The sequence below is a fragment of the Ostrinia nubilalis genome, chromosome 4, assembly GCF_963855985.1.
Source record: "Ostrinia nubilalis chromosome 4, ilOstNubi1.1, whole genome shotgun sequence".
Classification (NCBI taxonomy): domain Eukaryota; kingdom Metazoa; phylum Arthropoda; class Insecta; order Lepidoptera; family Crambidae; genus Ostrinia; species Ostrinia nubilalis.
In genome coordinates this window covers 18,554,229-18,577,311 of record NC_087091.1, presented here as the reverse complement: position 1 = coordinate 18,577,311, position 23,083 = coordinate 18,554,229, and the positions used below count along the sequence as shown (strand labels likewise).

At 36.6% G+C, this 23,083-nt stretch overlaps 1 long non-coding RNA gene across 1 annotated transcript; it reads right to left on the bottom strand.

Annotated features, from left to right (window-relative positions):
- Positions 1-1,603: 1,603 nt before the first annotated feature.
- On the bottom strand, positions 1,604-21,841 carry LOC135071575 (uncharacterized). Its single transcript, XR_010257290.1, has 3 exons — positions 21,731-21,841; positions 20,959-21,041; positions 1,604-1,660 (listed from the first exon to the last, which is right to left on the bottom strand). It is a non-coding gene; the product is annotated as an uncharacterized LOC135071575 (long non-coding RNA).
- Positions 21,842-23,083: the final 1,242 nt, after the last annotated feature.

Here is a 23,083-nt window from a genome sequence, read left to right as displayed (position 1 = left end):
CGTTCTCGCGCTAAAGTTCGGCAAAGTAGAAAATATACGTATAATTAATGACCCTCTCCACGTCCAATGGCTTGTTACCCACATGCTTCCAAGCCTTGTAAAGGGTCGCCTTAACCAGTGTAACCCTAACAAGGCTCACGAGTTTGATTCGCTTATCCTTGTTCGTCCCAGCCGTTCCTTAACTGCGGTTGCTGCACCTCTTCCTCGCACTCTCCTGAACGACTCTGTGTTACCTAATGTGGCTGCCCCTCTTCCTTGTACCCTCCTGTACGATTTAATTGCTTAGCCATATGCCTGGTCCAAGGTTCGACGCCACAAAATCAACTTCGTACGAGTGAAAATAGTTTAAATACTATTTCCCGTGCTTGCAACATTTTTCTTTACTGCTTCGCCTCTATTAGTCGTAGAGTGATTGTATATATCTTATAGCCTTCCTCAATGTATGAGCTATTCAACACAATCCAATCAAAAATAATGATTTCAATCAAACTAGTAATTCTTAAGATTAGCGCGTTCAAACAAACAAACAAAAAACTCTTCAGCGTTTTAATATGAACTTGTTGTTGTTGATTTTTGGCGTCGAACCTTAGACCAGGCATACGGCTAGGCAACGTAGTCATGCAGGAGGATACAAGGAAGAGGGGCAGCCACAGTAGGTAACACAGAGTCGTTCAGGTGAGTGCCAGGAAGAGGTGCAGCAACCGCAGTTAAGGAACGTCTGGGACGAACAAGGATAGGCGCATCAAGCTCGTAAGCCTTGATAGGGTTACACTGGTTGAGGTGGCCCTTTTCAAGACTTTGAAGCCTGTGGGTAACAAACCATTGGACGTGGAGAGGGTCATTAATTATACGTATATTTTCTACTTTGCCGAACTTTAGCGCGAGAACGGTTTGTCCAAAACATATGAATTTGGTCTTATTCAATGCAGGATTAAGTGCCCTTCAACCGTCATGAAGACCACTTTTTGATAGGGTAAGTCCTTTACGCGGTATAACCGGAAAACCGAAAAAATGCCTCTTTCGGGGGCCCCCACCACTTAAGCACAACTCCGTCGAAGTCGAAAACTTAGGAGAGTCTTAATGGGCAACCAAAGAAGCCATTAAAACAATAAAATCTTTTGTAGGAATTATTTCCGATTTAAAAGCTAATTCTACTGGACTATACTGTGGTGTGAGTATTTTTGAAAAAAATCGTTGAACTCGAAGGTCACGCGTGTCATGCGCATGCGTTCTTTCGGCTCGGCTGTCCGAGCGGTCAGCCGGCGCGATCGGCGATACCGCTCCCAGCTGGCGCGCATTGTGTGCTAATGCCGCAACGGCCGCGGCCGGCGCGAGGGCAGCACCCAGCGTGCAGGCCACTCGATATACTCAGATACTTTTAACTTCAACCGAGTACCTACCTACAAGTTTCAGTTCTCAACGCGAGCTAGCAGATGATTACAGTTGTGACCTAGATGTAAGTAGGTAGGTATTTGATGCAAATGATTTTGCTCTAAAATAAAATCATCAAAGAATATCTGTACCTGTACATGTTATTTTGCAGACATAATTGACGATTGATAAATCTAATAGATAGCTTTAAAAACTTAAATCTAGCACTTACCTCGCTCTCTACCCGGGACAGCAGCAACAGCATCACGGAGGGGAGTCTGGTCGCATTCTGGAACAACACAAACCATTCACTGACACACTGGTGAGGGATATAAAAATAAAATGCCAATGGAAAAACGGATAGATGTGATTAAACCCTACGATAAAAGCAATTTTTCGCCTATTGTAACTCTAATTAACACTTAACATCAGGTGCGATTGTGGTCAAATACCTGCCTTGCAATGCATAAAAAAAATGTTTTAAAATTATAGATTTCAGGTACGAGATACTAACTCACAATTTATTTCCAAAGGTAATATGTTATAAATGATGATTAACTAAATGCTATTTCAGTGTAAGTACATTTTTTTTAAAAGATCTTAATATTTGTGTTGAAAAATGTCCTTTCTTCGAATTCTCCAGAAAAAACGTCAATTTCATAGGTACGGAAGGCTTTTTCATAGGTACGTTTTCACTAGAATTGGAATGCCTTCTTGAGTCCATCCCTGCGCTCCAATCGGCAGCCGGTCTTACTACAAATGCCCTAATGAGTCCAAAATACAAGCTAAATCTGTTTTTGCCTCCTTCCGATGTATTTATCGCTGTTTCTATGTCGGTTAATGTGCCTGGCATTCATACAGTTTCGTAAAAAATATTTTTTTTTGCTTTACTCCAACTTTATTACCTGCTATATCATAGATATTTGTATCAAACCTAGATGGTTAGGTAGATAAGCATGAAACTTTGTCAGATAAAATACATTTTCAACACTCTATACTCGTACCAGTTACGAGTATAATATGTATATTCGTACTTGTATTACAGTGTTGAATTGTAGTTAGAATCTAGGTTATGCTGTAAAGCATAAACTAGATCCTTAATCACAAATAAGCAAGACAACGACATTATAACAAAAGCAACTTAGCCAAGATAGACCGAGAATAAGAGAGGGTATTTGTAATCTAGGTCCAGTCCAGAGCTAGTGTGGTGGTTATGCCCTTTGGTGTAATCGGATTGCGCTCGTGCCGCTGGGCGCTAATGGCCCCAGTCGATGAAAGTGGCTGCATGCAGGTGAGAGTAAGCCACAGCTTCATTTACGCAATAGCAGCAGTACTCTAGATACTCTGCTCAGTCTAAAATCAAAGCTTGATTGATATTTAGCTTGGTATCGAAATAACTTATACTTAGTCACCAAAATTAACATACGAGTTAAAAATAAATTATTCCTACTAAAGTTATTTTGAGTGCTGCCGCCATTGCCTTGGTCTGAATAAAATAAATATCCAATACCTGGTATGGGCTTGTTGTTTTACCTATTTTGTGATTGCTCTACCTGTGTTCAGAGTTATATTTTTACTCTACCACTGCTAACCATCAGCTCGGCAACAGGAATCGTGTCGCGTGTCATTATATTATTTATTATCTGTGCTCGTGTCATTACCCGTATCAAGATAATTGGTAATCAAGAACTATTCAAAAGTCCCTTTATTATAAGTACATAATATCAGAAATGGACAGAATATGTTGCGTCGAAAAACTAGATAACAAATAGAGCATGCAGACCACTGGTATTTCCGAGACAGCACCAGAAAAACAGAAGGCCAGAAACAAATGGAAAAACGACGTTCGTCTAACTTCCCTAAGGTTAGTCTAACATGCTGCAGAATACATTACGTTTCTTGAAACTTTGAAGACAGTTGGAGAAAGCCTACCTAAGAGCACACACCGAATATAGAGACATTTTATAATTTAACAATATCGGAAATGAACATGCTATTTTAATGGTTACATACATAGGTAACATAAATGGGGCCGGTCGTTGAACCATCGTTGGTCGTCCGACGGCAGGTGGTAGCATAGAGCACGACATAAATATCAGCGAAATACGCGAAATATGGAGCGGCCAGTGGCGGCTGCGCTCACGCATCGGTCACTCGATTTAAAAACAATAGAGTTCCGGTTCCGGTGGCGCGGGCGTCGCCTGCGAGACCACGCGGCGCCGCGCACCAGCTGGCTGGCTCGCCTGTCGGCACTCCAGAGTATAAATACTGAACTTGGAGCTGTAAAAAAGAATTAGCGCGATCCATTCGAAACATTATCTCAATCTGAATTGTCCCTAGAAATCGATAAAAAAATAATTGAACTGATGACAAAAATTGTTTTGTTAGGTTTTTTGCTACTTGGATGTTTTAATTTTAAATAATATGTTTTAATACATAGGTAATGTGTAATGAGGTACACTTAAAAACATGTAAATACCTACCTACATATTATCTATAATATATAAAGTTTGATTCCTACTCATTTATATACATAAAAGTGAAAGGTGTGTCAGTCAATGACCATTCATCATCATCATTTTCAGCCTTAGGACGTCCACTGCTGAACATGGGCCTCCCTCCCCAATTGATTTCCACTGGGCTGATTCGCTCACTCATCACGAAATCTCAGAAACTACAAGTGCTAGGAGTCTCAACTTTTGCATGGGGGTTCCTTTTAAAACGTAGGTGCTTATTAAGACGAGATTTTGCAAAATTCAACTCCTAAGGGGTAAAAAGGGGGTTGGAACTTGGTTTGTATGAAATTCCTCTGTTTTTTAAATAAAAGATTTGAAATTTAAAATGTATGCTCTCTAGCTAGATGTTATGAGATGTACTAATAATGTATCTTTATAAATCAAGGGTAAATCCCCCCTAGTAAAAGGGGGGTTAGGAATTTTGTATGAAAGTCCTATGTTTTTAGAGTAAGAGACTTGAAATTTTGAATGTAGGCTCTCTAGATATTAATAATCTTAAGAAATCAACCCCCTAAGGGGGTAAAATGGGGGGTTAGTACTTTGTTTGAAAATCCTATGTTTTTGAAGTAAGAGGCTTGAAACTTAAAATGTATGCTAAGAACGGATTTTACGAAACTCCACCCCTAAGGCCGGCGACACACTTAACGGAAATGACGTCGCGGGTCTTTTGCCAATACAAGATATTGCTATTCCGCAACGGCATTCCCGTCAAGTGTGGCAAAGTCCTAAGGGGGTAAAACAGGGTCCACCTCCACGCGTACGAAGTCGCGGGCGGGCCGCTAGTTAACAATAAAACGTGACATCAAGAATGTCTCTGTTACTTCTGAAGCTCATCCAATTAAAATTAGATTTCACAAAAACATTTTTCAAATGCAAAATTTTATGGTTTCCTGTCCAAATAACTATTTAGATCAATTAAGAAATAGATGAAAGCTTGTCCGCATTTCTTGGCCCAGCCCGCGGCCGCGCAATTACTCTGCAATTAGTGATGTTGCATGACGAAAGCGCGTTACTTTTTTAATTTCGAGAAACGGCAGGCAAAATATGGAAATATTTAGCAATAACTCCACGCGGCAGAGTAATTGGCCTTTGGAAAAAGTTTCCGGAATGTTGCGCGCGGGCTGGGCTAGTGACGCCTCATGGATACTGTAGCGTCCCATCCCACTACAACTTCTCATGATCGTTTCGTCCATATTATATCCTCCGAATTTACGTTATCAATACAAAATTGTAGGTCCTATTACTATCCTATTACATTCAAGCACTCGTATAATATGGGCAAATGGAGAGTACTTACTAAAAAAATTTGAGTAAATTACTGAATTCTTTACTACTTATTTCTTTTTATTATGCAAAACCGTAATAACAAGAAAATTGCAATTTTTTCAAACTTACTATGTTACACTTGGCGACTGGTTTATCCAGATAAAAGAGTAATTCGCCCGCGCAAGCGAAAGGTCGTGGGTACGATTCCCGCCTTAGGCAGCTAGATTTTTTGAAGTTATTTGAATTAGTATTTATTAGTTACTTATTAGTAGAGAAATAGTTATCTTTTATTAACACGAATTTGTGCACCAGTGCCTGGTAGGTGTCCTGAAAGACGCAGCGGGACACCCCATCACTAGGTATCAGTATCAGGCGGGGATGCGTGCGAGTCATGAGTATTATTAATTTCCACTTGAACTCGCAAGTTCGCTAATGGAGCGCGGATTAACTCCGGATCCTTCTCGGAGTAATTATGCGGACGGAAACTTCACCTGCGAGGGTCCCAGTTTTTAATACACATCTTACGTTGGTATACGCTAGCGGACTAAGTAATATACGTATCAAGTTACTTAAGTGTTTGAAGTATTTGAGGGAGTGGTGAGTAAAATGAAACTCAACCATAAAAATAATGGTTTATTCTACTTTCTTTGTTCACCTGGGTGATAGGTGATTATCACCCAGGTGAACAAAGTGTAATAAACCAAAATAAAATAATAGTTATGTTACATATTTAGAAGCAAAAATCAGCCTGTTGCAGGTTAATATTCGGAAACTGGAGATCGTTATCTCCAATTAACAATCATCAATGTTAACTTTGAAACAAAACAGTAATATTAATTTAATTTTATTCATTGTCATTAAGTACCTATGTAAGTAGGTAGGTATTTTAGTAAACAAGGTTCTATTTATAGGAAGAACTGAACATTGAAAGAACATCCGGTTTAGTCTCACTTTTTAGAAAACCAATTATAAAATAAGAGTCATCAATCGCTAAAAGATATTACCTACACAAATGCTTATCGGTAGGTAGGTAGGCAGATAGTTATGTCATTTTGAGGACAATTTTATAATTTACAGAAAATAATTTGTTACAAACAAATAATCTTTAGCGGCTTAATGTGTTTAACGATCCTGTTAATGGCGTCACTTGAGCGAATCTGTCTTATTGGCAAAGTATGTTAAACAACGAATTCCTAAAGATTTTGGTGAACAATAAGGCAGCAGCCTAAAGTACAATATAATAATTATCCCTCAGGAGCGGCATTGTCCCGCCGAGGCATCCGATTGTCTCCGCGCGCACGGCTTTGTCTCGCGCGGCGCGAGCGCGAACCGCGTAGCTACAAAGGGTGAAAGCGGAACACGACACACACTTAATTAGTTTTATTTTCACGGTAAAAATGTATTTACATTCCACCCGCGACCCGATTGCGAGCCGCGATCTAAGACACTTTTATTGAGATTAATATGAGCAATAAACTTTATTTAATTAGGAATAAATATTTGCGTCCGCTCCCACGAGGGGGCGGGCCGAATGCTTCGAAGTGTTAACTGCTTTGTTTAATTTTATAATATTAATAAAAATTCTCAGTTTTATTGCGTTGCAAATAAAATATAATTATGCTCACATAAAACTATATATTATCATATAATAATTAAAATTACATAACTGGAATATTTCTTCCCAAAAAAGCGGCTGACATGACGTAAATGTTAGTTAATTATAAGTAATTTAATTTACATTAAGTACTTAAAGTATGTAAGTAGGTACTATTTTTGGGGTAGGTAGTGGGTAGCACAGGGAATATCTCTAACATTATACAGACTTACCTACTCATAGTAGGTACCCATGTACCTAACCCATACAAACCGGAAATATTAACTCAAAGATATAAACAAACAAGGCAAGCTATAAAACCGATTAAAAACATTTCAAGCACTGGGTAAAATTACGACAAAATCTGATTGCAACAGTACTAAGTACTACCTTAACATAATAATGTAATTTGTTTTTGTAAGCATTTTAAATCCATTGAAAGCATTCTGCATATTAACGCCGCCGGCACAGAAATTATGAAGCTTGTAATGAACATGATATTAATACTCTACATTATCACGGAATTTGAATGCCTCCTCTGGTTAAGTCCAATGTTCATAGCATAACAAAGACTACTGTGTAATCAAGAACTGCTATCGATGCCGAAATAGATGAGCATTCAGAACACGCGTTTCTCCAAATCGATTAGAACTAATTCGATGTAATTAATACTCGATCTTTGCCGGCCGTTTCGGCTCCGGACCGAATTCCGATAGTTTAGATAGCCAGTATACGTATGTGTACATTGTCGTTCGTGATGGTGGTTCTTTGTCGGCGCGCATTCCAGGCGCGGGCGCAGCGCTCGGTGAGGCGGGACGTTTGATCTCGCCGCGACACGCCTACTGCCATCGCAGTATCATGGCCGAATTACCGTGAGCGTACAAACATTAGCGCCAATTTAAAAATTGTAATAACATCGTGAGTTAAAAATTAAAATAAAAAAAATTTCTTACGTACAAACCTGTCACTTACCCAAGAATAGAAATAAAATTTTAATGTAGCTAGCTCTACTTAGTAGTTACGCGTGAAAATAAGTCCTCTCAATGTCTTCTAAATCCATATTAATTGAACGCGACAAGTTAATATAGTCGACAAGTTTTCTGAAATTTTCAGATTTTATAATAACCTTAATTTTCCGGAAGCACAGATTGCCTCCGGAACTTCTAGAAAGTCGACTTTTCGCACACCTCATTTCAGGCACAAGATTCAACCAGAGCGACACCATATAGTGTACCTTCCCATTTTAGTTCAAACCAGATATATGACCAAACGGTTATTGGCTAAACATTGAAAGAACCAAATATAAACCGTTTGCTAGTAAGTAGATAAGTTTCCGATAACGAAGCGATATTATCTGCGCCCTAGATATACCAGTGATAAGACATGCGACTCCACGCGCGCGCCGCGCCGCGCTGATGGTATAGTATTTTATTAGTGACACAAAGTATTAAAAACTTACAGCTCAGTAGTTTTTGCGTGAAAAAGTAACTTAATATTATATTTTGACTAAGGTGTAGTAGAGTTTGTTTAGTAAGGGCGTGTATGTATAAAATATACGTAGTAGTTATAAGCTTGGCTCTACATGTACTTCATATATTTTATTTATAACTTTTTACAATGGGAGAGTCAGTAATATGATCTCGTCTTGGCAACAAACATTCAGTTCTCATAGATAAAAATATTACATTAAAATTTTTTGACTTTCAATTCTATTTGTAAGCTATTATTATTAAAATAATATTTTTATTACAGTACCTACTTATGTCCGGGAATGTAGTTGATCAAACTTTAAAGGCGTGATCTATGGACAATTTTGTTCTTGTTGTTGTTTCAGCCGATTGACGTCCACTGCTGAACAAAGGCCTATCGATGAAAATACTTAAAATCTGGGACTAGACACATTTCTCACTAAATTACAAGGATTCAAGTTTTTAATTTTTAGTTTTTACCTCTTCATTATAAAACAAGTGATAGCGTGAGCACCTTAACACTAAAGCATATATTTTATAATTTTTATTTCATTTGAAAAAAACATGACAATTCTTTTTCAGTTATTTTACAACACAACCGCGCTGTGGAATCGCTGGGAAGGGGTATCTTTGTTCAACAATAACGACTGATAAAAATACAATGCAAATAAAACATACTTTAACGACCAGGTTTTTCTTGTGTTGAAAAATAACTGAAAAAAAGTGAAAAAGTCACGTTTTTTTTCTACTTAATCCAGTCTTACTCCCTTAAAATGTATGAAACTTTGGTCTGTTTAATTTAATTTAATTTGTCACAGATCGTCATAAATTATAGCCTATATGTTATTCTGGGTTATAAACAATAATACTGTAAAATTTCATCAAATCCGTTAAGTAGGTTTTGCGTGAAAGAAACATGTTAACAGACATCTAAACATTCATAAAAACTTTCACATTTATAATATTAGTAGGAAGACTTTGTTTTTGAAGGAAGAGGTGAATATTAAAAATTAAAAACTTAAATCCTTGTAATTTTGCGAGAAATGGGTCAGAAGCCCCAAATTAGAAGTATTTTTAGGAATAAAATTGTCCATAGATTACGCCCTTAAAGTAAGTTTGGATCACTACATGCCCGCACACACTGTATAGGTACTATATAGGTAATAAATGATACATTCAAAACTCATCCGGTCAAAAAACTCAGCAGAAAAAAGTGAAAAGTGGTTTTGTGTGAATTAAAACTCAGACTCGGTCAAAATTCACAACAGCTTATAGGCTATGTATACAAAAATATCTAAAAAATTATATAACTATAATAAGATTGATATAATGTTAAAACATTCGTCCATCAAAATGTAACGCTCACTTGCCCAGCTAGCTTGTAATATTACTGCGTCATCTTCATATTAGAGAGAGCCTTGGTACCCATAACACAAGTTAAATCTTGGCTTGGGTACCAGGATTCACTCATCATACTGTTTGTGTACCTATCTAGATTGTTGTAATCTACTTTCATTACTGTGTTGTATGTTTTAGTGTAACACTTTAATATTATGTCAATAAAGAATTTATTTATTTATTTAAAAGTAGTAGCTACGATATGTTTAATTACGAGTATACTTATTGAAAAAAAAACTTACTCTAAAGAATAATAATATGGTCACAATTCATAAATAACCACGCTGGACGGCAAAGAAAAAGGATCGGTTAGAAAATCTTCAATATCTTCAAAAGTAGTGAGTACCAAGAAAAACATTTAATAAAAATATACATTTCATTTTCAATAATAAAAATGTTTTGTTTCATAAAGCTAGCTAGTTCAGGTAGGTTTTTAATATAATATGGAAGATTTTGTAATTAGACATGTGGGTTTTTCTCTAATTATGCAGACAAGTAGTGTATAATCGGCGTCAACTTATTTGTAATGCTAATGGAACGGCTCGGTGCGGGTGCTCTGCTCATATTGCAACATTCAACTTACTGTACCTACCTAGGCCATAAGTAATTACCTACATATTAGTAAAGTACGATGGTTACGTAGATAATAATACGGTCGCTTATAAGTCAGCAGCAATGGAATTACTTTATTATAGTACAATGTACAAAATATGTATTAGATCTATCTACAGGGTGGAAACGATAAGTGATCTCACTCGATTATTTCTAAACTATACAAGATATCAATAAACCAGTTACTGATCCTGAAAGTGCTTCATGAGCTCTATCAAACGGTATTAATAATAGGTTACAGAATAAACTGGATCTATCCGAAAATTCAATGTTTCCAGCTTCCATACATTTCGTAAAGTCACATTATTTTAAAAACTACACATGATATCGTAGATTGTGAAACCGTTCACCAACAAACGATTGATCAATGAACTGCTCACCAACAGGATCTTTAACCCATTAACTTTTTGCCCAAAGAACACTTTACCCATGAAGCGTTCGCCAAGAGAACGGCACGCCAATGAACGTTTGACCAACAGAATCTTTTGACATCTAACTTTTAGCCCAAATGACATTTGACCCTTGAAATGTTCGCCAATAAATGTACATGGAATTGAACTATTAACATTAAAAATAAATAAATAAATATTTTACATTAAAAAAAATGGCCAGTCATGACCTACTCGTATTAAAAGTTAATAAGAAACTCCCATAATACCATCTGGATTTTTTAAATATTTCCTAATAAATTAATTTCTAACATTTAGTATTTACACGGAAAGTTGAGAGAAAATTGTTTATTAGTCAGGACTTGGTTATTATTATACTTTCAGCGACATCTGTCGTTAGTGAGCTAAAGAAGAACGGTCATCTGTGACCCAGGCCCGACAGAAACGAGACATACCTCAGTTTTTTTGTCATGTCTTAATTAGTTAAAGTTAAGTTAGCTGATTGACTAGATATTTTATACGTAAGTAGCATAAAAATAAAAATAAACTTGATTTATTTGTTTATTTTGAATATAAATTAAATCATATTTCAATTACAGAATGATCGAAGTTTATGTACTTTATAAAGAAGAACGGTCACGCCCCATACAAAAAAAACCCAGACCCGACAGAAACGAGACATACCTCAATTTTTTTGTCGTGTCTTAATTAGTTAAATTATATATTTTTTATATTCGAAATCTATGTATAACACCAAAATATTACCCTTTGTTTTTGTTCAGGCGTTATACAAAAAGTAATACAAAATGTCTATTTATCACCAAAATTGGTAAATTTATGTACCTAAACGTCTATTACAGCTGCTATGGAATGTATCTAGGTGACCTGGAGATACAGCCGGATTATACAGGGTGGAAACGAGAAGTTACAAAATCCAAAAATTCTATGTTACCAGCTTCCATAATCTGTAACCTATTATTGGTACCATTTGAAAGAGCTCGTGAAGCACTTTCAGAATCAGTAACTAGTTTTTCGATATCTTGTATAGTTTAGAAATAATCGAGTGAGATCACTTATCGTTTCCACCCTGTATAATCCGGCTGTATCTCCAGGTCACCTAGATACATTCCATAGCAGCTGTAATAGACATTTAGGTACATACATTTACCAATTTTGGTGATAAATAGGCATTTTGTATTAGTTTTTGTATAACGCCTGAACAAAAACAAAGGGTAATATTTTGGTGTTATACATAGATTTCGAATATAAAAAATATATAATTTAACTAATTAAGACATGACAAAAAAACTGAGGTATGTCTCGTTTCTGTCGGGCCTGGGTCACAGATGACCGTTCTTCTTTAGCTCACTAACGACAGATGTCGCTGAAAGTATAATAATAACCAAGTCCTGACTAATAAATAATTTTCTCTCAACTTTCCGTGTAAATACTAAATGTTAGAAATTAATTTATTAGGAAATATTAAAAAAATCCAGATGGTATTATTCTTATTATTCTCTTATTAACTTTTAATACGAGTAGGTCATGACTGGCCATTTTTTTTAATGTAAAATATTGATTTATTTATTTTTAATGTTAATAGTTCAATTCCATGTACATTTATTGGCGAACATTTCAAGGGTCAAATGTCATTTGGGCTAAAAGTTAGATGTCAAAAGATTCTGTTGGTCAAACGTTCATTGGCGTGCCGTTCTCTTGGCGAACGCTTCATGGGTAAAGTGTTCTTTGGGCAAAAAGTTAATGGGTTTGTTGTAAAATATCATAAACAATAACTCAAACCTTTTTTGTCTATGTTTCTTTGTATCTGATTTATCTATGAATAAATCCACTCGTGTTCTTGCTTTCAAAGAAGACAGTCGTTTTATTTCTTAATAGGTTATGGGCCCAGAAGTGGTCGTTAATTTTCATGTTGTATGAATTGTGAAGTTGGGTCTGTGATGGCGTCGAACTTTTTAGTTAATGTGCCTCGACTCAGAGGGCGTGAGAACTATTCAGAATGGTGTTTCGCGGCAGAAAATTTCTTAGTGTTAGAAGGAATGCTTGGGTGTATAAAAACTGAGATGGGGCACCCAGGAACTGCAGATGATGCGAAAACAAAAGCGAAATTGATCCTCACAATTGACCCCAGTATCTACGTTCACATCAAAACCGTCAGTACATCGAAAGAATTGTGGGATAAGTTGAAGATGCTATTCGACGACTCAGGATTTACCAGAAAAATAAATCTTTTGAGAAATCTAATCTCTATTCGACTGGAAAATTGCACTTCGATGACGTCATATGTGAACCAAATAGTTGAAGCTGGCCAAAAGCTACTTGGAACGGGATTTGGCATTACCGACGAGTGGATTGGTTCTATCATGCTGGCAGGGCTATCTGAAAAATATATGCCAATGATTATGGCCATAGAACACTCGGGGATAGTAATTTCAACGGACGCCATTAAAGCAAAATTATTAGACATGGAACCGGAACCGGAAGATCGTGATGTAAGCAATGCACTTGCGTGTTTTCGAGACAAGAACAAGTACCAACACAACAAAAGTCAATATGATGAGAACAAAAATGTCGGAAATGCGGAGTCTATGGTATCGACTGTCAAAGGAAAACGAAACGTCAAATGTTATTGTTGTGGTAAATTTGGGCATTTTCGCAATCAGTGCAGATTTAACACAGAAAATAATTCGTCCAAGAATGAGCAAGGCAGTTCAGAAAATAAAATACTGCAAACGACTAACGCATTCAGTGCAGTGTTTATGAGCGGAAAATTTGACAAGTGTGACTGGTACGTGGATTCAGGTGCCAGTTCGCATATTACGACTAATAGACACTGGATGATGGACGAGTATTATTCCGGATTTTCAAAAGACATCATGGTTGCTGATCAGAAAATAATTCCCGTGTTGTGATGTGGAAATGTGAGAATCACAACATCGGCTGGAGATAGCGAATTTGACGTAACTGTTGAAAAGGTTTTATGCGTCCCGAACTTATCGACCAATCTATTGTCAGTCAGTCAACTGATAAAACAAGGCAATCAAGTACATTTCACAAGCAATGGATGTGAAATTATGAATCGTCAAGGGATTTTGGTGGCTACTGCTTCGCTGACTAATGGTGTTTACAAGTTGGACACACCTACGTGTTTGACGGCTGCTGTTGTTGAATCTGCAGAAGTTTGGCATCGCAGATTGGGGCATGCCAACAGTTTTAACTTGAACAAAATGCAGGAAGCTGTGGAGGGAGTGCTGTTTGATAAAAAGGTCAACATCAGTAAGTCGAACTGCGTCGTGTGCTGCGAAGGGAAGCAAAGCCGATTGCCTTTTCCTCATGAAGGCAACAGGAGTGCTGGGCTGTTGGAAGTAGTACACTGTGACATCTGTGGGCCGATGGAGAATCTCTCTATAGGAGGATCGAGGTACTTTCTTATCTTTGTTGACGATCACAGCCGCATGACTTATGTTTATTTTCTAAAGACTAAGAATGAAGCTTTGCAATGTTTTAAAGAGTACAAAGCCAAAGTAGAGAACTTAACTTCAAAAAGAATAAAAATCCTAAGGAGTGATAATGGCAAGGAGTTTTGCAACAATGATTTTGATAATTATTTGAAGAAACAGGGCATTATTCATCAGAAATCGAACACATACACTCCTGAACAAAACGGGCTTTGTGAACGTATGAATAGAACACTTGTAGAAAAAGCCAGATGTCTTTTGTTTGAAGCTAAGCTGGGTAAAGAGTTCTGGGCTGAAGCCATTAACACTGCTGTTTATTTACAGAATAGAATTGTGAAAACTGGATTGAATGATCGCACACCATATGAGCTGTGGACAAAGACAAAGCCGAACCTAAGTCATGTAAGAATATTTGGCAGCTCAGTCATGAAGCACATACCTAAGGAGAAAAGACGTAAGTGGGACAAAAAATCTGAGCACTGCATTCTAATTGGGTATCCTGAAGATATTAAAGGTTATAGAGTTTATAATCCTTTAACTCGAACAATCACAACCAGTCGAGATGTCATTGTAATGGAAGATGGTCATTCTTATCTAGAAGTTGAAGTAGCAGAAGAACCCAAAGAGAGTTCAGTATGTCAAGATTCAGTGGGGGATATCGCAGACATGACAGATGGGGATTCGTTTACTTCTACAGCAAATGATGATAAGATGGAAGAGACTGTGGTGAATGAATCTGTGACTACTGATGAAGAAGTTCCAGAAGTGATAAGTAGAAAAATACTACCTCAAAGGCAGAGAAGAAAGCCAGATAGATATGGTTTTTTGTGTTCAGAACAAAATGATGAACATTACAATGAACTGACACTCGAAGAAGCTTTACAAGGACCAGAAAAAGAACATTGGAAACAGGCTGTAAAAGATGAACTGGAAAGCTTTGAGAAAAACAATGCATGGGACATTGTTGATGCTCCTGTTGGTGTAAATATTGTAAAGTGTAAATGGGTTTTGAAAAAGAAAAGAGATTGTTTAAGTGTAAACAATGTAAGGTATCGTGCCAGACTTGTAGCTAAAGGGTGTTCTCAAAAATATGGTGTTGACTATGATGAGACATTTTCTCCAGTTGTGCGGCACACCACACTTAGATTACTATTTGCATTATCAGTACAATTGAACTTGGATGTAACACACCTTGATGTAAAGACAGCTTTTTTGAATGGAGACTTGCATGAGACAATATATATGCACTTACCTGTTGGTTTTGAGTGTAAAGATAATTCAAAAGTTCTTAAATTAAACAAAGCCATATATGGTCTCAAGCAGGCATCCAGGGCGTGGCATAAAAAGGTAGATGACTGTATGTTAAAGGATGGTTATCATAAATCTAAATTGGAGCCATGTTTGTATACTAAAATTGTTGGCAGTAGTAGAACCATAGTAACTTTGTATGTCGATGATTTTATAGTTTTCTCAAATGACAAGTCTGAAACAAAGAATCTTAAAGAGATGTTGAATAGTAATTTTGAGTTAAAAGATTTAGGAGAAATAAAAGAATGTTTAGGTATGTCAGTTAACATTGATAAACAGAATTGCACAGTCAGTTTAAGTCAAGAGAAATATATTGATAAGTTGTTAGCCAGATTTAACATGACAAATTGTAAAACTGTTAATACTCCAATGGAGGCAAACTTGAAATGTAAAAAAGATATAAATTGTAAAACTCAGAATCCATATCAGCAGCTTATTGGGAGCTTAATGTATTTAGCTGTCCTCACGCGACCTGACATAGCTTATTCAGTTTCCTACCTGAGTCAATTTAATAACTGCAGTAATGAAGAGCAATGGCTCTATGCTAAGAGAGTATTGAGGTATTTAAAGAAAACCAAAAATATAGGACTGAAATATTGTAAAAATAATAATATTGAAATTGAAGGTTATGTGGATGCTGATTGGAGCAATGATGTTAACGATAGAAAATCTTATACGGGGTTTTGCTACACTTTGTCGGGGTCTGCTATTTCTTGGAGTTGTAGTAAACAAAAATGTATTGCACTTTCTAGTACAGAAGCAGAGTATGTGGCAATTTCGGAAGCCTGCAAAGAGGCTGTGTACTTAAGAAACTTGCAGTATGAAGTTACTAATAATTTTTATGAAATTAATTTATACAATGATAGCCAAAGTGCACAAAAACTATTGTTAAACCCTGTGTTCCACAATAGAACGAAGCATATCGATGTTAGATATCATTATTGTAGAGAATTACTAAATGAGAATGTTGTTAAAGTAAATTATTTATGTACGTCAGATATGCCGGCTGACTTGCTAACAAAAGCTTTAAACAGTATAAAACACTATAATTATTTGAAAAGGTTAGGAATTCAAAATATTAACTAACAGTGTAAATTAATGTTGAGTGGTAGTTAGTGATTGGTTATTGTTTAGATATAGTGGGGGTGTTGTAAAATATCATAAACAATAACTCAAACCTTTTTTGTCTATGTTTCTTTGTATCTGATTTATCTATGAATAAATCCACTCGTGTTCTTGCTTTCAAAGAAGACAGTCGTTTTATTTCATAATAGGGTTAAAGATCCTGTTGGTGAGCAGTTCATTGATCAATCGTTTGTTGGTGAACGGTTTCACAATCGATATCGTAAAACTGATTACTGATTCTAAAAGTGCTTCACAAGCTCTATCCAATGATATCAATAATAGGTTACAGAATAATCTGGATCTATCCAAAAATTCAATGTTTCCTTCTTCCATACATTTTGTACTACCACATTCATGACACTCATCTCTTGACAATATTATAGCAAGTAAAGCCTAAAACCAATGTTTTCCATGAATAATTTAAAATAAGAATATAATTTACGAGTTTATTTTAAGAGTTTATTATTAAATAAAAAAAATACACTAATATTGTGTGTCTGGCATACATTTAGTATGGAAGCTGGAAACATTGAATTTTCAGATCGATCCAGTTTATTCTGTAACCTATTATTGGTACCGATTGAAAGAGCTCTTGAAGCAATTTCAGGATCAGTAACCAGTTTTTCAATATCTTGTATAGTTTAGAAATAATCGAGTGAGATCACTTAACGTTTCCACCCTGTATATGTGATTTATGTAATTCGGACAGAAATATCTGGAAATTAAAGTCACCGATTACCGAAAAGAATAACTGTATGTAGGCCTATTCCAACCGACCCATGCCCACCTGAAATCAGTGGAAAGGGCTAGTTTTAGCAGTGGACGTCAAAACAAAACGTAGCGAATCAGATAACTATTTGAAACTCTAGCAGGAATTGATGGAACTTGTAGGTATTGCATTTGCTTTATTTTAAAGGAGCTACTTATTTGTTCGTATAAATGTAACTACATAAGTAGTTCATTAAGTTTATTACTACATTAGTTTGTTTTATACTTATAGCATTAACATTCAGGTAGAATGTTAATGCTATAAGTATCTTTATCTATTTTGATTATTTAGAATGTTAATGCTATAAGTATCTTTATCTTTATTTATTTACTCTACATTTAGTTTAGGTACACCGCGGTTCCTGAAATTGTGCTGTTTGTGCTTTATTTTGCTTCTATAGATTTTACAAAACTTTGGGTGTCACAATCTATTTGACGCTGACTGTATATAAAAAAATCGTAGATACCTACATGCACTTTGCGATATTTAACTACATAAATTAATGTGAGTTTTATCAATCACACACATCGCAATGCATCTATCTAATTAATAATTAGATATTATTGATTTAGATAGATCTAGCGCGCAGATTTTATCGCCTCGTTATAGAAAACTTGCTTAGCCAGCGGTTATGCCTTGGTTGGTTTTATTAGGAGAATTTTATGCCTGAAATAACGCACCATTATTGATTGATGCCTGTCGCAAAATGCGTTTGACAGCGCATGGGATGCGCACACGTTTGTCAGTTGTCACCGGCTACATTGGACGCGTCGGTAACTCCTGCCCGGCTCAGTGAATGGGCGCGCGCAGGATAGTTTCGAGATTCCACGGACTCCGCCGCGTCTGTATTGTGCCATATGCAGCGTCGCGCGTTTGCATCCGTGGCAAAAACTTGCGTGTACATAATTATAAATGTACCTAAGTACCTACTATGAAAAAGTGGGTTTATCGGAGTGGCGTTACCAATACCGATACAAATTCAGGTGCTAAGAATTCATAGATGCCATACTTTCACGTTCTTAGTAGGTACGTGGTGCATTTATTCAGTTAGTTTTTCGTAAATTCAAGTTACCGAGCGGCATGCGGCGCAGGTAGATGTCCAATCGCTGGAATTGAATCGGATGCCCTCATTTTGGAGACATTCGGTCGCCGGCGGTTAGGTTTTTGTGAGAGGACCAGTTTCGTGGAATCTAATTAAGATCAATTAATATTTATTACATTCGTTGAAATTTGTTGTTACATTGTAGGTACCTACCTATTGGTATTGTGTAGGTTAAGTAGTCGGTACCTTGTACCTAAATCGTAGACATCATAATGTGTCCGCAACAATAGAAGTTTCTATTGTCATTTTTCGATCATAATACAGATTCTCATAAATAAATTTTATTTTTGATTACATAAGTAGGTAGGTACATTGAATTGTTGTAAAGTAAAGTTAACGATAAATGGGAGATGATGGATATAACTAGGTATCACACACAAGTCGATTTTCAGATTCAGATTTTTTAGCAAGTCTGACGATTGAAAAGTGTTACAGAATAGGTAACGTACAAGTGACGCCATCACTAGTATACAAATATTTATAAAATTGACAGTTTCTATTGACTCGGACTAACATCGTAGATAAAAATTGCAATCAGGATTATTTAGGAATTAAAACTGTTCTCGTAATGAATTAAAATGTGCTTAGGTTTATCAGAGATTTGCCACATCGATTAATCAGCGGTGCATTTGTTCGCGGGAGTGTTGCAGTGCCGCTAATGGCGCTAATTAGATTTGTCTGTCCCCGTCAGTCGCCGAGGCCCACCCACCGCGACCGCTAGATTCCACACCGTATTTTTTACACCCTAATTAAGCTAATTTATCGAGACAATAAGAGAAATTATCGGTAGCGGCTGTGCGGTGACTGCCCGCTTTATGAGAGGTATTAAACTGTCGGGTTTAGGGGCTACCGCGCTACACCCAGCCCGCTTTGATGCTCCAATAAATATACAAAAGATCCCATCAGATAACCGCCGGACGGGCGCTCTTAATGAAAGCTCGGCTGAAGAATTCTTTTGACAATGCCTTAAAATGCTAATAACACGACCGTGCGGCTTCTAGAATGCGTTCCGATAAGGAAGGTGGCGATCTCGCAGGTGGACCGATTAAATGTATATTTTATGGGAGATTAAGTAAACGTGCTCTCAGAATGGGTGTTTATGGCGCGCGTGCTCCCAGTGCGGGCGCTCCGGGCGGCCAAGCGAACTCGCGCTCCGCGCTGAACAACTTACTGTGCAAAGTAGGTAGGTACCTTCCTAATGAGGTGATTTCATTATTAAATCCACTTGCTAAAGGAATTTAATATTCAATTCATCGAAGCTTACTTATGCTCTATGGCCTAATTCACTTAGCGTGTCCCTAAGTAGATAGGTACCAACTTAGGTCAATCACTTTTCATGGCACATAATTACCTACTATGTAAATTCATGTCATTATGCCAAATTTCAGATTGCATATAGATTGGTAATTCATTTATGGGAAAATGTATTAAATTCTTTAATAAATTACCACAAACTGTTGTAGAACTACCTATTCATAAATTCAAAACACATATTAAAAGTACCTTAATGAAAAAGGGCTACTATAAAGTCAATGATTATTTAAAAGATAAAAATGTTTGGGATACGTTACTGCCTAGCTCGCATAAATATTTATAACTTTGTACATTTTAAAGCATGTAAACCTTTGAAAAAGAGGCTGACAATAGTGACTGAGTTTCTTGCGCTGCTTCTTCTCAGCACTGGCCCATTTATTGTCCTGAAGCAGTGGTAGGGTTAATACTGGGACGTGTAAAAGTGCTTTTTTTAAGCCTATTTACAGAAATAAATGAGTTTTAATGAGTTTTTAATGAGTTTTTAATTAAATTAAATTGATATCGCACCGCACCACGGATCTTCACGATGGAGCCTCACTATGGATCGCTAGATTATTACCTAATATTTTTTACACTCTACTTTGCATGTAGATAAAACACATTGTTTCTCAACGTAAAAGTATAACACAAGACTATGATAAACTTAAAAACACAAGTGCTAAGTACCTACTGTCTCATGAGCTTCTGAGTAATCCTACCTATCATGGAGATTCATGTTAATAATTTATCATAAATAATTTAAGATTTCATGGTTTTCCTTTCATTTGATTTATCAAATTTGTTAGAGATATTTCATCCTATTAAATTACACCCATAGTTAGTTAACCCTGACGATCGGCGTAATAAAAATACAGGGTGTAATTTTTAACAGATTTTAGTTGGTTCGATTCCCGGGTGTGGCAAGAAATATTTGAATGCAGTTGTATTTCTTTTAAAAAATTTCTATCTACAGTATAAGACTTAAGAGTACTTTTCCTCCAGGTGGCATTACATAATTTCACCCTGTATACTTAGCTACCTTGCCACAAGACACCTTGGTTATCCTGCAGGTTAATCTAAAGTAGAGAAAGTCCTACCTAACCTTAGATTAAATAATCTACCTAACAAATAATACTTGATTAGTAAGGTAGTTGAGTTATGACAGTAGACACTAGATTAAGATTATCATGTTACTAACACCTATGGATCTATGTTTAAAATAAACTTTTTATTATTATTATTAGTTATTAAATATTTTATAAAATCTTACCTTGCCTCATCAGATTCAGGGTTCTTATTATTTTTTTGGTCACTTATCTTGCTCTTCTGCTCATAACTATTTTGTAGGTAATCCTAAAACAAAATAGGTAAGTAAGTAGGTAAGTACATAAGTTTTTTTTAAACATATTTCAGGCAGATAAATAAGTAACCTAAGTTATTAGAGACATAACATTACTACATTTTAGACTATTTACTTAAATGTATTGTAGTAGATAACTATGCCAGGTGAGTACCTATGTTGGTAAACTTAGCTAAAAGCCACCTATTTACACTTATTTAAGGCTCACCTCTATCGTGTAGGTAGGTAGGTACCTAATTATAATCATCATAATAAAAAGTTAGTAGGATAAATTATAATCCATAGAAAACCTACCTAGGTAGTAGGTAGGTAGGTACCTACCTGTATCAACTTGTACAAGAAAGTTATGTAGCCATACCAATGATATTGTATAAAAACAAAATATCATTGAGCCATACCTAACCATCATAATTATATCTTATTGTAAAAGTTGGTAGTTAAGTAGTATGGAAAAGGAGTAAAAATCTCAGTTTTTGAAAGAGGGTCGCGCCCGAAAAAGTTTTTCTGTGACAGACAAAATTTCACGCGGGCGAAGCCGTGGGCGGAAAGCTAGTGATGAAATAAATCAGTCTTTGTTGTTATTTACCTTAGATTATATTAGTCTAAGTTTTTACTAACAAAACTGAAATAACGTAAGTACATACGACGAGTAAGTACTTTAGGTACTTAGGTAGGTACTTACCAATGTAAAGTGGTGAAAATTCGATTAAATAGGAGTCAGGCTTTTTGCTTCACAACAAGTGTGTAACGTAAAATCAAAACATTTTGCACGATACATGGAGAAATTCTACCAGTTACCAGTTGCTGTAGACACATTAATTATTATTATTATTAAAAAACAAAATCAAAAATTAAGTTCTAACTTCTAACTTCTAGCGCCATCTTACAAAATTATCGTCACAACTCTAAGTAGGCAGTAGCGCCATCTCGTGGAATAATATTGGTTGTTTCGTTCCACGTGCAGATAAAGAGTATTCCACGTGAAAATGTTTTGTTGACTTAGTTTGTTGATAAACAATTAAACAATATTTATATCTTTTATCATATTTTAAGTATTCATTTTGAGTCTTGCACACACTTAGAATAGGATTGTATTTTTTACGCTTTTGAAAAGGGGCAGGTTCTCAATTTGGCGTATTTGTGTGAATTGGAACGGTTATCATTTACGTCATGGTGGTGTAATACTCTCTAAAGCGCGCTCTACACTCGCGGCGCGAAAGGCCGCGAAAGCCGCGAAACGCGTGTGTAGATGGTTTCGCGGACTTTCGCGCGTTCACGTTCACGCTTCGCGCCGTTCCCCGTTCAGCGCGCTCTACACTCGCGCGCGATTCTTGCTGTGAATTCACGCCGCGATTCGCGCCGTGCACTTCGCGTTTATATGTGTCTCTCCACACTCGCGAAACCTCGCAGTCTCGTTCGCGGCCTCAATGGATGACGACGTGATTGTTGCTGCGGTGACGCTCTGTGCTATATCGTATTACAATTACCTATGTATTAAAAATAAGACACAAATAAAAAATGTAATGGGTTTATATATTTCACTTGAGCTTGCCCCACTATGAGTGGAATCCTTAACTTTCTTTCTATAGGTTCTATAACTGGACATAAGTGAGTCCTTTTTTTTTTTTTAATTCACCCACAGGAATATTTAAAATGTCACTTATCCGCGTCCAGGCATAGTGGGTCTTATTTTTATTTTTATGGTACTTGTGTTTGGACTGCCAAAGTATTGGTTCGGATTGAAAACACTCGATAAATTTCAACTCAAGTTCATTATTCCATGCCTAGTACTCATTTAAAAAAAAAGAACGTTAGTAAGTACGCAATAATGCACAACCACTTGCGACGGCGTCTTCTCGGCTATTGCGAAAAACTGCGAGTGTAGTTGCGTTCGCGATCGCGCGCCGTGAACCAAGCGCGAACCTTTGTCGCGGGACAAAAAACCGACAACGAACGGGGAACGGCGCGAAGCGTGAACGTGAACGCGCGAAAGTCCGCGAAACCATCTACACACGCGTTTCGCGGCTTTCGCGGC